The 11,385-nt window shown below is 43.9% G+C and overlaps 1 long non-coding RNA gene across 1 annotated transcript; it reads right to left on the reverse strand.

Annotated features, from left to right (window-relative positions):
* Positions 1 to 1,629: 1,629 nt before the first annotated feature.
* On the reverse strand, positions 1,630 to 9,476 carry LOC311248149. Its single transcript, XR_014620922.1, has 3 exons — positions 9,333 to 9,476; positions 7,610 to 7,743; positions 1,630 to 1,718 (listed from the first exon to the last, which is right to left on the reverse strand). It is a non-coding gene; the product is annotated as an uncharacterized lncRNA (long non-coding RNA).
* Positions 9,477 to 11,385: the final 1,909 nt, after the last annotated feature.

Here is an 11,385-nt window from a genome sequence, read left to right on the forward strand (position 1 = left end):
CCGCTTGTTGTAAATGTTCTGGAGGGTGGGAAGCCCCCTCCAATTGTGCGTTCGGCTGAACGTGTCACTCTTTGTAGTCTGCTTCGGTCTTGTGCAGTGCTATTCCCAAACCAGGAGGTGATGTTGCCGGTCAGGATGCTCTCTATTGTACATGAGTAGAAGTTCCTAAGGATCTTCTGACTGACTTGGAACTTCCTTAGGCGCCTGAGGAAGTAGAGGCGTTGTCGTGCCTTCTTCACAACACTGTCAATGTGTGTGGTCCATGTCAAGTCCTCGGATATGTGGGCTCCGAGGTACTTGAAACTGTTCACTCTCTCAACTGGTGCCCCGTCGATGCTGAGGGGGCTGTAGTCCTTGACCCCCGACCTCCTGAAGTCCACAATCATCTCTTTTGTTTTGCTGACGTTCAGGGAGAGGCAGTTCTCCTGGCACCACTGTGACAGGTTCTCTACCTCTTCCAGGTAGGCCCTTTCGTCGTTGGCAGAGATCAGGCCCACCACTACTGTGTCATCAGCATATTTGATGATGGTGTTGTTGTTCCGCTGTGCTACGCAGTCATGTGTGTACAGGGAGTAGAGGAAAGACGAAAGTCTTTCTCTGGTCTGCATCCCCTTAACAACTGTGTGTATTGAGCCGTACTGTACTGTACCCATTCTGCAATCTGTTAATACCATTTTCAATCAATCAATCACCTGCGCTGGGTTTTCACGCGGATTCTGCTCCGTCTTTGTGAGCTATCCACTAACGACATTTGCGCGGATGAGATACCAGCGCAGACACGCCCCCAATATGTGTGTCTCGAGGAGCAGTCTGCACTCCTGACAGCGCTGTTGGCAGATACCAGGAAGTGACAAATAAGCCCGAAATGAGGCTCGCGGAATGTGTGTGTGTGTGTGTGTGTGTGTGTGTGTGTGTGTGTGTGTGTGTGTGTGTGTGTGTGTGTGTGTGTGTGTGTGTGTGTGTGTGTGTGTGTGTGTGTGTGTGTGTGTGTGTGTGTGTGTGTGTGTGTGTGTGTGTGTGTGTGTGTGTGTGTGTTAGGGCTGCCGCGGTATTGATTTTTTCTCATTGTGATCTCATTGGATGTGCCCTGACAATTAATGCTTGTATATCTTATCGTGTGTTGTCATGTTTGTTTATATGTTTGTTTAAAAAATAATAAAAAAATAAAATACAAAATAACTGCTTCCTAAATATACTTTTCGAATGCATTGATATCTATAGACTGGTGTATTTTTCTTCCAAGAAAAATGGAGCCTCCAATAACCATTATTGCGAGAGACGTAAAATACGCTGTAAAAGATAAGCTAAAACGCCACTTATACGTTATTCTGAGATGATAATTCATCTGTATCTGGATAACCGATGCACAGATTTAGTCTCATATTCTTAAACTAGACATACGATTAAGGCTTTACACACACACACACACACACACACACACACACACACACACACACACACACACACACACACACACACACACACACACACACACACACACACACACACACACACACACACACACACACACACACACACACACACACACACACACACACACACACACACACACACACACACACACACACACACACACACACACACACACACACACACACACACACTTACCTCCTGTTGAATGGATTGTCAGCTGTGATGACATGGGTGGAGTCAGCACCAACCAGGAAGTGAATCCTCTGGTAGAATGACCTTGATGCCTGACAGACAGACAGACAGACAGACAGACAGACAGACAGACAGACAGACATACAGACAGACAGACAGACAGACAGACAGACAGACAGACAGACAGACAGACAGACAGACAGACAGACAGACAGACAGACAGACAGACAGACAGACAGACAGACAGACAGACAGACAGACAGGCAGACAGACAGACAGGCAGACAGACAGACAGACAGACAGACAGACAGACAGACAGACAGACAGACAGACAGACAGACAGACAGACAGACAGACAGACAGACAGACAGACAGACAGACAGACAGACAGACAGACAGATATATCATTATGCTAACTAGGAAATGCATATATCTTTATGTGAACTAGGAAATCCATATATCTTTATGCTAACTAGGAAATCCATATATCTGTATGCTAACTAGGAAATCCATATTTATGCTAACTAGGAAATGCAATAACAGATCTCCAGACTTTTTGTTTAGTTTTTTCAAATGTTCTGAACAGATTTTTCTGTTGGTCCTGTTTTGTATGATGATGATGATTATTATTATTGTTATATTTCATTGGCTACGCTGTCTGCTTCGCACTATGGGAATACACTCAGCGCCTAATGCGCGTCAACTGAAAACTTCTCACATGCACCTTTCATCTGCCCGACCACGCCCACCTCCGGCCAGCATATAGCCCAGGTGTGGTTGATCAGCTCCCCCTTCCTCATAGTTTCAACGAAACGTGTGTGCTCACAGGCCTTCGGCAGTTGTAGCAGAAGTTAGTTAGTTAGTTAGATAGGAGCTGTATATGCCACCGAAGTCCTTGTTTCAGGACTTCCCCGGCGTGTTCGGAAAGGGAAGCTGTAGTGCTCGTTATCAGACTGGCGTTCCTCATCGAAGGGCTGCCGGTATCCTGTGGCACGGCCGGTGGACAGGCTATCGAACCAGGGGAAAGACGCGTGTTGTCTTCCCTGGCGTGCTCCCCTCCGACTGCCTTTTTACTGCCGCGTGGCGTGATGGGGTTAATTGCAGGCTGGACGTGGCGAAGCGCGTCTTTGAGAGAGGCGCGTCAGAGGGAATCCCGGACAACAGGGGTGTTCCCTGGGCCCCGTCCTCGCCATGTACGGAGAGAGCAGTGCGCGACATGGAGACAGAAGTGGAGCGGCGGGTGTACAGCAACAGCCCCAGGTGTGTGCGATGCTTGTGTAACCCTGAGGTGTGTGTGTCCTTTCTCTCGAGTGAATGGACCCCCCCGTCAGTTCCTGCTGTGTCTTCTTAGCCATTACATTCTATGTGTCATGCTGGCTCGCACCGTATGTCGCCTGTTTTGAACGGAGTGAAGCGCCGTGCGGGGCCAGGCGGTGTGTCCCACTCGTGTTGTCACGACGTCGGGGAATTGTGTTCTTAGACATATATGTGTATATGTATGTGTATATATATGTATGTGGTATATTGTGAATGAGGTACACTGGGGTAATTAAGACTATAATGTCTTTCCCAGGTCTGCTTTCCCCTAACACTGAGGCGTGCTGCATTGTACCCATTCTGCAATCTGTTAATACGATTTTCAATCTGTATTATGTTTCATGTTCAATCTATGTATCAGGCTGGCTCACGCCTTATATCATCTGTTTTTGAACAAGGTGAAGCACCGTGCGGGGCCATACAGTGTGGCGCATCCCCCACTCGTGTTTTGTCATGAGGACGGGGAATTGTATGAGGGGCCGTTTAGGCCATATACCGTCACTGTCACATATACATATTGAAATGTGTCTCGTATGTCCACACTCCCCGCGCGTGTTATGTAATAGCACGCCAACGGGGAATTGTGGTTTTGGACATATATGTATATATATATGTGTATATATATATGTATATGGTATATTGTGAATGAGGTACGCTGGGGTAAATAAGACTATAATATATTTTCCTTGGTCTGCATCCCCCTAACAATTGTGTGTATTGAGGCGTGCTGCATTGTACCCATTCTGCAATCTGTTGATGCGATATTCAATCACTATGTCATGCTGACTCGCGCCTTGTGCCACCTGTTTTTGAACAAGGTGAGGCGCCGCGGGGGACCATGCCGTGTGTCCACACTTCCCACTCGTGTTATGTACGCAACAGCGGCGAATTATGGATTTGGGCATATGTACGCTTAGTCCTATCCCCCATGAGAATATACCTGGTATGATTTCTGACTGTGTCTGATGCTAGATGGTTCAGTGACCCTACAGTCTGTGTTATTTATAATAACGGTGAAGCCGCTGTATCCAGTGGCGCTCAGCCCAGAGGCAGGCAGGCGGTGCCTGGTCCCATTTTTTCAAATTGGGACCAGCGTTATACCTGAAGGGGGTCCATTACAATCTATTCATATGGGTACATGACGTTTCGGTCTTCTCCCTCGGGAGAAGGCCTGATGTGAGGGGCTGTACGCACTCCCTCTCTCGGCACTCGGCTCGTTAGGGAGCATGGTGGCCCTGGGGGGGGGGAGGTAGGGCGCTGTCGTAAATTCGGGTGAGGTCCTTTGGTCCTCATCGGTACCTTCCGGGGGGTTCTGTCTCGCGGCCATGGCCGGGGGGCCCCGCCTCCGTAAAGGCAAGGTGCGGCTCTTGGAGCTGGAACCCCTTCTGCATCCCGCTGCCGGGCGGCTGGCGGGGTGCATGGTGAGGTAGACTGCGGTTTTTCGCACAATCTACTCACCTTGTGTGTTTTGGGGTAACTGCGCCCCACAGCGCATGATTGGCGTCCATCCCTCCGCTCTTCGCTAGGAGGCGCGAGGGGGCCGGACCCCACTCCATGTTTTTCTGATGGTCGTGAAGGGGACCTCAGGGGGTGCATTTGTCGGGGCTTCGCGCCCTGCTTCGCCCGTTGTCCCATAGGCGAAGCAGAAAGCGTAGCCAATGAAATATAACGAAGGTTATCCGATAACCCTAGTTATATGATTGGCGTAGCTTTCTGCTTTACACGCAGCCCTGAGGACCCTTGGCTGTGTTTAGCTGAAGTTCAGACTCGGAAGGGGGAGTTGACCGCCACACCTGGGCCCTCATTCATCAATAGTGTGCGTAGAACATTTCTATTTCCACACGTAAGCACGGAATGTAGAACTAGTGTACGCACAGGGAAGTCGGGATTCATCACACGGTGCGTAAGCAGGCTCTATGCTCCTCCGTGTTGATGAATACCACTTTGTTCTACCGTCAATGCTTGTGCATGATTATCCATATATGGTCATGAAAATGAGGAAACACCCCCCATGGGATGTGAAATAATGGACTGACCCGAGCGGAACCCTGAGAAACTCCACGAAGATTGTTCACTGCTGTCGAACCAAGAAGACACTATCGCGTATTATGATTTATGGGATAAATAAAAGGCGGACTTGTAAACGGTGATGTCAGATATCAACGGCTCCCTAAGACCATTGCTGCAATTCTGCCTGGACAGCTCAAAATACTAATAAAGACCGTTCGTTGACCACTGTTTGGCGTTGGTTGCGTGTCATTATAACCGTGCTGTAATATGAATGCCTTTATTAGTTGTGTTCGATTGGCTATATGATTTTTAGAGGCATCTATTTTGTTGTCGGCTAATAAAGACCGCGCTGGAATATGACTGCCTTTTCCCGTGTTGTTTGATTAATACCCACGGATTAAAGTTCTCCTCAATTTTATTCCAAATCGCGATGGATCTCCCGTCAATTTTCTACCTGCTGCATATGATTTCTAGAGGCATACTACAATCTATTTTGATGTCAGTATTGGGTAGCCTATATAAACAATATAATACGAGAGCATATACAAGAACAATGAATCTCACTGCATGTATGATAGCCTGCCTTTCAATACATGAACTTGAATTCCATCATGTTTGTGTGCGGGACTCACAAGGCTGTTGTCACAATGGGTGGTACCGGTGTACAGTAATAATTAGGGATGTCCCGATCGCCTTTTTTTGCTTCCGATCCGATCCCGAGCATGTGATTTTAAATATCTATCGATCCGATCGTTTCCGATCCGATCTTTCACATTAGTAATCAATTTTGACGCATTTGTCAGAAACTGGTGGAGCGAGACATGCCCATCTGTTGCCTATATCCGGGGCGCGAGCGCGGAGGCGTTTGTTATTACATTCACCCTGAGAAATGTGCTTCTGCTTCATATGAGAAATATTAAAAGTTTCAATATATGTTTGCACATTAGTATACATTCAGTGTTCGACTTACGTAATGGTCCATTCTGGTCTGAAACGCCGACGATCATCCTCAGTCACGTAACGTTATCCTCCAAAAGTTTGTCTGAAAACTTCGCCTCCAGCCGGCTGTCCTCCTTGCAAACATTGCAACTGGCTTGACTTTCTATTTTTAAATGCTTAGTTCCAAACCTCTGACATTAAGTTTAGCTGCTCAAGTCAGGAGCGACGTGTTGTTGTTGTTGTGGTCGAGCCGCGTGTAGCGTGTAGCGTCTAAATTAAAGGGGTGTTTGTTGCAACGGTGAAAATTAAAGGGGAATGTGTTTGTTGTGGAAAATTATTCTGCTCTGTGTGACAATAAATACATTAATGATGATATATTATATGTAATTTAAAACCAAAACTAAGGCCTCCGTATGAGTTTAAGACGTGGACATGGTCATGTTTGTTGAATAAAAATTTTCTTTTTTTGACTGCCGATTTTTATTATTATTTTTTCCCGATCCCCGATACTCTGAAAAGCACGTGATCGACGCCGATTCCGATCACGTGATCGGATCGGGACATCCCTAGTAATAATAACAGTCCACACAATATCACGATCCATGCCATAGGCATAGCCTATGTTCCATTAGGACATGATCTGTGACGACAAATGTTCTAGAATGTTTGATTAAGATATCATACTCTGACAGCATGCCTATGAGCAACAAAAACGCGAACTTGAATCCCATCATATAGTCTGTCCACTATCTGCATGGTGTCATTGCAATGCGTTTTCTATTCTTTCTTGTACAGTAAAAAGGGGGAAGAACACTATATTCATATGACTTATTCTGCTTACAGCTTCGAAATTCCACTTGTTTCGTTTAACGTAAAGCCTTTTAAATATAATCAAAACGTTCCCGTGTTTCGGCGGTCTGTGCGCAAAATAATAACGAGTTGAGCTTTATGATTTATGATGAATTGAAAATGGGGGACCCTGATGTAAACAGGACGAAAGTTGGTCTGCATCCCCAATTAACAATTGTATGTACTGAGCTGTACTGTACTGTACCCATTCTGCAATCTGTTAATAAACTTTTCAATCAATCAATCAATCAAGCTACGCGGAGCGCAGTCAGTCAGTAGCCTACACCCCGTATATTCCGATAACGCTATATAAACCATGCTGCATTCATTCTGAGAGAAAGATCTATTATTCCAAATGCTATTTATAGGGTTTTGACCATAATTACACTACTGTTGCTATTTTACAATGAACTATAATGAACTACGGTTCGTACAGAACATGCCAGTGTTATTATGCACAGAAGCTCATTTCCTTGTTGTAATAATATATTCTACCACTGGGCGCGAGGTACGCCAGGTCTGAAAAGTGCGTAGATGTACGCACGAAGTCAAGTTCAAATCGAAATTGATGAATCCCACTCTTTGCTTAGAAATGATCGTACGCACAGGGTAAGCACAGATCTGTGCGTAGAACACGTTGATGAATGAGGGCCCTGGGCTATAAGCCGGCCGGAGGTGGGCGTGGTCGGACAGATGGAAGGTGCATGTGAGACGTTTTCAGTTGACGCGCATTATGCGCTGAGTGTATCCCATAGTATGAAGCAGACAGCTACGCCAATCATATAACTAGGGTTATAGGATAACCTTCATTATTATTATTATTACTTTTTAATTTTGTATTATTGTTATTAATGTATGTATTTCTTACCTGCTGGGGAGCCAATGAGGATGGAGACTGACTGAGAACCTCTGCTGGGTCAGGTGACCCTCTGCAGTATGCTGATTGGCTCTGACAGGACGGCTGCAGGCAGCAGTCTGGGTCCATGCAGTCAGCCAGGCCGTCTGACACACACACACACACACACACACACACACACACACACACACACACACACACACACACACACACACACACACACACACACACACACACACACACACACACACACACACACACACACACACACACACACACACACACACACACACACACACACACACACACACACACACACACACACACACACACACACACACACACACACACAGAAAGGTCAGAGATTGCAATGTATACATATATACACAAACATACTTTACATTTAAATAACTCATATACTCGAATGCAAAACACACAAACATAGATACATAGATGACAGACAGACAGCCAGACAGACAGACAGACAGACAGACAGACAGACAGACAGACAGACAGACAGACAGACAGACAGACAGACAGACATACAGACAGACAGACAGACAGACAGACAGACAGACAGACAGACAGACAGACAGACAGACAGACAGACAGACAGACAGACAGACACCAGAATACATTCATTAACACCAGAATACATTCATTAACACTATAATACATTAATTAACACTAGAATACATTAATTAACACCAGAATACATTCATTAACACTATAATACATTCATTAACACTATAATACATGCATTAACACTATAATACATTCATTAACACTAGAATACATTCATTAACACCAGAATACATTAATTAACACCAGAATACATTCATTAACACTATAATACATTAATTAACACTAGAATACATTAATTAACACTATAATACATTCATTAACACCAGAATACATTCATTAACACTATAATACACCCATTAACACCAGAATGCATTCATTAACACCAGAATACATTCATTAACACTATAATACACCCATTAACACCAGAATGCATTCATTAACACCAGAATACATTCATTAACACTATAATACACCCATTAACACCAGAATGCATTCATTAACACCAGAATACATTCATTAACACCAGAATGCATTAATTAACACCAGAATACATTCATTAACACTATAATACATTAATTAACACTAGAATACATTAATTAACACTATAATACATTCATTAACACCAGAATACATTAATTAACACTATAATACATTCATTAACACCATAATGCATTAATTAACACCAGAATACATTCATTAACACTATAATACATTCATTAACACCAGAATACATTCATTAACACTATAATACACCCATTAACACCAGAATACATTAATTAACACCAGAATACATTCATTAACACCAGAATACATTCATTAACACTATAATACATTCATTAATACCAGAATACATTAATTAACACCAGAATACATTAATTAACACCAGAATGCATTCCTTAACACCAGAATACATTCATTAACACCAGAATACATTCATTAACACCAGAATACATTAATTAACACCAGAATACATTCATTAACACTATAATACATTCATCAACACCAGAATATGTTCCTAAGTGATGTGTCTGTTTCAGGATCACATGTTCTAGCTCTGTTCTACATTCTCACACTTCTAATTAAAGGCTCACATCAGCTCTAATAAAGGCTACTTCTGATTGGATGGCGGAGCCCGTCCATCGTGTCTCACCTCCTTCGTTGTCCTTGCCGTCGGTGCAGAGCGTCTCCATGGCAACGTGACAGCCCGCCCCCCTCCATCCTGATTGGCAGACGCAGTGCCATCCGCTGGCCTCCAGGGTGCAGCGACCATTGTTGTTGCAGAGACCAGGACAGCCCTCTAGGGGGAGACAACACACCATGTCACTGAGCTGTCTGTCTGTCTGTCTGTCTGTCTGTCTGTCTGTCTGTCTGTCTGTCTGTCTGTCTGTCTGTCTGTCTGTCTGTCTGTCTGTCTGTCTGTCTGTCTGTCTGTCTGTCTGTCTGTCTGTCTGTCTGTCTGTCTGTCACTGAGCTGTCTGTCTGTCTGTCTGTCTGTCTGTCTGTCTGTCTGTCTGTCTGTGTAAAGTGAGTGAGTGAGTGAGAGAGTGAGAAAGTGAGTGAGTGAGTGAGTGAGTGAGTGAGTGAGTGAGTGAGTGAGTGAGTGAGTGAGTGAGTGAGTGAGTGAGTGAGTGAGTGAGTGAGTGAGTGAGTGAGTGAGTGAGTGAGTGAGTGAGTGAGTGAGTGAGTGAGTGAGTGAGTGTGTCACTGAGTGAGTGAGTGAGTGAGTGAGTGAGTGAGTGAGTGAGTGAGTGAGTGAGTGAGTGAGTGAGTGAGTGAGATAAGACAGATAGAAAGAAAGAAAGAAAGAAAGAAAGAAAGAAAGAAAGAAAGAAAGAAAGAAAGAAAGAAAGAAAGAAAGAAAGAAAGAAAGAAAGAACTAACGAACGAACGAACGAACGAAAGAACGTGTGATTTGTTATGTTTGTTTGTGTAGCCATCATGTGAGAGGATATACACCTCCCTCCAACCAACGGATAGACAGACTGGTAGACAGATGAACAGATCTATAGACAGACTGACAGACAGAGCTATAGACAGACTGGTAGACAGACTGATGAACAGATCTATAGACAGACTAATGAACAGATCTATAGACAGACTGACAGTCAGATCTATAGACAGACTGATGAACAGATCTATAGACAGACTGGTAGACAGATCTATAGACAGACTGATGAACAGATCAATAGACAGAATAATGAACAGATCTATAGACAGACTGATGAACAGATCTATAGACAGACTGGTAGACAGCCTGATGAACAGATCAATAGACAGACTGATGAACAGATCAATAGACAGAATAATGAACAGATCTATAGACAGACTGATGAACAGATCTATAGACAGACTAATGAACAGATCTATAGACAGACTGATGAACAGATCTATAGACAGAATAATGAACAGATCTATAGACAGACTGATGAACAGATCTATAGACAGACTGATGAACAGATCTATAGACAGAATAATGAACAGATCTATAGACAGACTGATGAACAGATCTATAGACAGACTGATAAACAGATCTATAGCCAGACTGATGAACAGATCTATAGACAGACTGATGAACAGATCTATAGACAGACTGATGAACAGATCTATAGACAGACTGATGAACAGATCTATAGACAGACTGGTAGACAGACTGGTAGACAGACTGGTAGACAGACTGACAGACTGGTAGACAGACTGGTAGACAGACTGATGAACAGATCTATAGACAGACTGACAGACAGACTGACAGACACACAGTCAGACAGTCAGGCCTTGGTGGTGAAATGCGTTGTTGTAGTTTCACATGAACCCAAGAATGCCTACAAACAAGATGGCTTCCTCTGGATGATGTCAATTGGAAAAGAAAGGGATATTTAGTTTTGTGTGTTTGTTTAAAGGAATGTTAGGGAATTGGACTGAGTATTAAAAGGGAAGTAGCATCGTGGGGTTATTGTTATGATAGTCAGTCAGATCAAACAGAGCTGGCAATGAAAATGTTTAATAAAACCCGAGATACACTTCAGTTTGTAATTCACGTGAAAACACAAAGATAGAACACATAGATAACAAGAAGACACAAGGTATAGAGAGGCAGCTTCTCTCTCTATCTGTCTCTCTCTCTCTGTATCTCTCTCTATGTATCTCTCTCTGTATCTCTCTCTGTGTCTTTATCTCTGTCTCTCTATCTCTCTGTATCTCTCTCT

This window comes from Notolepis coatsorum (genome assembly GCF_963971535.1).
Source record: "Notolepis coatsorum genome assembly, contig: SCAFFOLD_4454, whole genome shotgun sequence".
Lineage (NCBI taxonomy): Eukaryota > Metazoa > Chordata > Actinopteri > Aulopiformes > Paralepididae > Notolepis > Notolepis coatsorum.